This window comes from Triturus cristatus, chromosome 3_2 (assembly GCF_964204655.1).
Source record: "Triturus cristatus chromosome 3_2, aTriCri1.1, whole genome shotgun sequence".
Lineage (NCBI taxonomy): Eukaryota > Metazoa > Chordata > Amphibia > Caudata > Salamandridae > Triturus > Triturus cristatus.
In genome coordinates, this window is record NC_140584.1 from 1,071,783,480 (window position 1) to 1,071,788,994 (window position 5,515).

At 42.0% G+C, this 5,515-nt stretch overlaps 1 pseudogene; it reads right to left on the minus strand.

The window, feature by feature from the left end:
* Positions 1–1,807: 1,807 nt before the first annotated feature.
* On the minus strand, positions 1,808–2,609 carry LOC146859139 (large ribosomal subunit protein eL6 pseudogene; annotated as a pseudogene).
* Between the last annotated feature and the right edge of the window lie 2,906 nt (positions 2,610–5,515).

Sequence of the window (5,515 nt, forward strand, 5' to 3'; positions counted from 1 at the left end):
TTCGGCCATGCGGTGAAAAATCTGTAACTTAATGCGAAAGCCTCCATAATCATCAATGGAGATATCGTAGGTACAATCTCTATTAGCCGGGGGACACCCAAGGCTGTCCGCTTTCTCCGGGCTTATATTCCCTGTTTATTGAGCCTCTGGCATGTGCTATTCGGCCGGATGACACTATAACCGCTCCCTTACCGGGTTCAGCAAATCTTAAACTCTTTGCCGGTGATATGGAGCTCTATCTAGCAGCAGATAGAGACAATTTAGCAAGAGCCTTGGATAAAACCGGGGAGTTTACTAATATTGGAGGATATAAAATTAGTCATTCTAAATCAGAGGTGCTTCTCTTTAATAGCACGGCTGATATTCTGCCCCTCGCAATGCGGGAACATTATATTGTAGCCAAGCCAATAAGATATCTTGGAATTTTGGTGACCACCAGATTGGAAGATTTATATCCATTAAACTTTATCTCCACTTTAAACAAAACAAAATATTTTCTTAAACAATGGGAAAATCTCCCCATTTCAATTATGGGGCGTGTCGCCCTTATTAAAATGAATATTCTCCTGCTATTTTTATTTCTTTTTTCCAATTTAATGATTAAAATTCCGAAATCCTTTTTTGATTCCATCCAGTCTGAATTTTGACGTTTTATTTGGTCTGCACAAAAACCGAGAATAAAATTACAGATTCCTCATTTAGAAGTAGTGGACGGGGGCTTAGCTTTACCAAATGTACGGCTATATTATTATGCCTCAATTCCTAACAAGCTTAATTACAACAACGCAAAGGAGCTGCTCGATGCCAATTTCTTTCTTGCATCTATGCTCAAGGAATCTGAGGTCAACCTTGCGCCCTTTTTACGTTTACCCAAACTTCCCATAAAAACACGCTATAAGACCCCAAGGGTGATTACTTTGCTTTTTCAGAAAATATGGGGTATATATGATATTCTGTGGCTCCACCCCCAAATGAAATTAAAGGAACGTATTCCTTTGGGGCTACAGTGATCACCTCAAAATTGTGATCAGTGGGAAAAACTGGGGTTCTTTACTCTTCATGATTTCTATAGGAATGAAGGGTTTCTTTCCTGGCAACAGATATGTAATAGTAAGACCAATATAAGCAGTCTCTTAACATTTAGCTACACACAGGTTAAGCTGTTCTGTGCAGACCAAACTTTCAAAAAAGATTGTCCAGGAGCTCTTCTGGGGAAGGCTCATTTTATATCTAAAATTAAAGGTATAGGCAACTGGTTTAAATTACTCAAATCAGTGGAGAATAAACAGGTGATCTTGGATCACCTGGAGAAGATCAACTTGACTACTGGTTGCACATTTACCCTGAAGTATGGCAGAATTATAATAGCATGAGCAGTAAAACAGTCAGGGCTGCTAATCTGAGAAGGATGGCATGGTTCAGAAAATGGATGATCTACTACACTCGGGATCGGCTCCATAAAATGTTCCTCTCTGTGGATCCCAGGTGCTTTAGATGTGGGCTGGTAGTGGGGGATTGGCTCCATGTCGGGTTTACATGCTGCCACCTGGGAAATTTTTGGCAGGACATTTTTTCTGAAATCAGTAAGAAACTGCAAACTACTCTTCTTCCTAGCCCTTCTACTGCCCTTTTTGGTATAGTAGAGACGAGAGGAGATTTGACTGTAGGTCAACTTCAATTTACCTTTATTGCAACTTTAATTGCCAGAGCACTTATCTTAGCAAACTGGAAGTCTAAGATGGTCCGACGATCTCTGAATGGATTTAAAAAATGCTGAGGTTTTTTTGTTGTTGTTGTTTTTTACGGCTTAAGACCGTTTTCTTTTAATGAGCAATTTTCTAACCAAATAGAAAACCAGTTTGTGTAGATAAACTCCATTGGCTAGGCAGAACGTAGATCTCAAGTAACCACGCAGTTGGGGCTCTTTCTTGAGGAGAGGCAAGAGCTGCGAAACCACCAGCTTCTGGTCATTTTTGCGCTGCTCCGTTACCTCGTATTTTTCTTTCTCTGTGTCAAAGATTTCACCCTCTTGGTGTTTGGGTTTGTGCAGCTTCTTCTTCTTGAAGTAGGATTCAGTGAGATGTTTAGCGATTTTTACTGAAGAGATGTCAATCTTGGTAGAAGTGGCAATGACAAATTTCTGGTGAGCTCTACGCAGTGCAATGCGATTTAAAACCAATGGACCTGTTACAAGGAGCAAACCAGATGCTTTCCTCTGTGACGCCCATTAAGAAGAATCAGAACTGTCCCTGAGAAATGGAGGCATGCAGCTTGCTCTTGTGCTGGGAGAAGGGCTTTTTACTATGACTCAGCAATTTGCGGGGTACATCCTCAGTCGGATAGTATCGGGCATTTTACGAAGCTTAACCATACGGGTGCGTCCATTCTTGTTTCCACCTACTGGCTTTGGAATAGTTCCTGGTGGTCTTATCTTCTACTCAATCTTTGTTTCTGTGGCAGTGTACTTGCACGTGTACATTGCTCTTCTGGCAAACATCGCTGATCGGGAATATTTCCCGATACCACGAGTCTGAACCGGGTTGCGGCAGGCATGATGCTTTTTGGTCTTCTTTGCTTTCTGCTCGTCTGCCATCTTTGCTGAGGGAAGAAAAAAAGCACACAAAAAAAGCAGAGAGTCTTTAACCGAAAATGTATTTATGCTAAAAGGATAGGTTCCTTTACCAAACTGGAAAGAATTTGGCTGTTTTGGAATTTAATTATTTTTCCATCTAATATTTCATCAAGTATTATCCTATCATAATTCATGAGTTTTTTACATCCAATCTTGTTTCTATTTTCCTCTCCATCGTGTTTTTCCTTGTGCAATAATTATTTATGAAAAGTTTGGATGATGGTTTTTCTGTCTTAAAATGGATCATGAACTATGAAAATTGTATATGCGCAATTGGAGCTAGGCAGGTTGCTTTTTGTATTGTGTATTTTTGTACTATGTAAAATTTTATACCTGTGCTACAAAAAAAAAAAAGAAAAAAGAAAAATAAAGAAATGAAAAATAAACCTACCTTAACGCTGCCTCTGCCATCTCTCGCAGCATCGCGCTCTTCCTGATTCTGGGCACAGGCTCCCAGAATGCACTGTAGCCAATCCTCACGCTGCATGAAAGCAGTGTCGGGATTGGCCTGAGCACATGCAACTTGCGCTCCCAAGCAGACTGGCAGCCCGTCTCTGCTCTTTCCAGCCCCAAGAACGCTTTTGGGGCTGGAGAGAGCTTCTCTGCACATGAGGGTTTGGCCGGCTTGAGACAGCCGGCCAAACACCTCATGCGCTGTGAAGGAATTGCCCACAACACCCCCACCAGCACTGTCAGCCCCTGGACCCACCCCCAAGACTCGTTAAAGTCCTTGGGCAGGTCCATGGGATTAAAATAAAACAATAATAAAATCATTTTAAAACCTATAGTGGCAGGAGGGCGGCGCTCCTCTGCTCTAATGGAGCTGCCACCGCTGTTGGATTACCCACAGGTTGAGCCTCTTGTTGCAGAGGACAAGTCCTCTTCAGCAATTCCACTCACCTGAACGTCTCCACGACCTATCCAAGCTTCTTCTACTTGCATCTCTCCTGCAAATCTCTGATGCTGCAGACTCCTTCTCCCCTGCAAATATAGCAATGAAGCGAACACCATCCATGCAACGGCGCACCTAAAAGGAGAAAACCTGGTTAAGTACCATCCTTAAGGTTAGTGCACTATCGGAAAAGCATATCAACCAAAGACTTGCTTTTATGATGCTGAAAATCAGAAAGCAGGACAACTCTTGAATATTAAGACATTGTGGGCATCATTTAACACATATACCAAGGCCTCTATATTAGTGCCCAGTGACATTCGCATGTGCCCTCCTTTATTGTGCTGTAGTCTGTGAATCCAAATGCACACTCTTGCACAGCTTGTGCCTAGTGTTGATCAAACAAGGTGTACCTTAGTGTGTGATGTGGAAACACAATATAGCTTCTGCAGGGAGTGCCACAACTCCAAGGGTAACAGTTGATTATTGGAAGTATATGCAGCAAAACATTAGTGATCTTGTAAGTGACTGTTAGTACATATGTCAAAGACAGAAGGGAATATTTCACAACTACTCATTTGTTGAATAACCTCTCTACTTGTATTTGTAGTACAGCTCACCCCGCACTACATTATGCACATATCATGACGACGCTCTCCAGGACTGAGAAGAGACGTACGTACGACTCCACAAAGGAGTGGCTGAGCTCAAAGTCAGCCAAGTCTCTCTGTTAGTTATTTTGTTGCACAAACATAAATTTACCTTGAAAACAACAGAGGCTTTTGGCAAAAAAAGAACAGTTGGTTTAATTAAACACTTTGGCCAGGAGCACAGTTACAGAAATGGGTCTGAGTACTTTCTCAAAGTACAATCAATCTGAACGAGGCTCTATATAGTTTGGGGGTGTCATAAAGTACTTCCAAAGATCCGATTTTGTTAAAAGAATATGGGCCTTTTTTGTGGAGTCATAAATAAGGCCCCTGATAACAAATGCAGGGGTGCCTTGACCTTGCATGGACACGATGGGGGCCAGTGGGTAACGTGTGCTTATGTCCGGCATGAGGGGGCATGTGATCACTGTGTGTACTGTGTGTGCTGAGTCCTAATTGGCTATGTGTTCCTAACTTTGTGTGGCAGCTGACTTTATGATGGTTTGGTATTTGCACCCTTTGGCCATGTGTGCTTTATTGGGGCCAATCTCCCTTGACCATTGTCATGTTGCTGCGCTTATCTGGAACATTGACCTGAGTTTCCTGTACGCGCTTTTGTCTGTAGCTATGTGCCACCCCACCTGGGACTTGTCAATCAGTAACCTCAGGAAAAGCATATCAACCAAAGACTTGCTTTTATGATGCTGAAAATCAGAAAGCAGGACAACTCTTGAATATTAAGACATTGTGGGCATCATTTAACACATATACCAAGGCCTCTATATTAGTGCCCAGTGACATTCGCATGTGCCCTCCTTTATTGTGCTGTAGTCTGTGAATCCAAATGCACACTCTTGCACAGCTTGTGCCTAGTGTTGATCAAACAAGGTGTACCTTAGTGTGTGATGTGGAAACACAATATAGCTTCTGCAGGGAGTGCCACAACTCCAAGGGTAACAGTTGATTATTGGAAGTATATGCAGCAAAACATTAGTGATCTTGTAAGTGACTGTTAGTACATATGTCAAAGACAGAAGGGAATATTTCACAACTACTCATTTGTTGAATAACCTCTCTACTTGTATTTGTAGTACAGCTCACCCCGCACTACATTATGCACATATCATGACGACGCTCTCCAGGACTGAGAAGAGACGTACGTACGACTCCACAAAGGAGTGGCTGAGCTCAAAGTCAGCCAAGTCTCTCTGTTAGTTATTTTGTTGCACAAACATAAATTTACCTTGAAAAAAACAGAGGCTTTTGGCAAAAAAAGAACAGTTGGTTTAATTAAACACTTTGGCCAGGAGCACAGTTACAGAAATGGGTCTGAGTACTTTC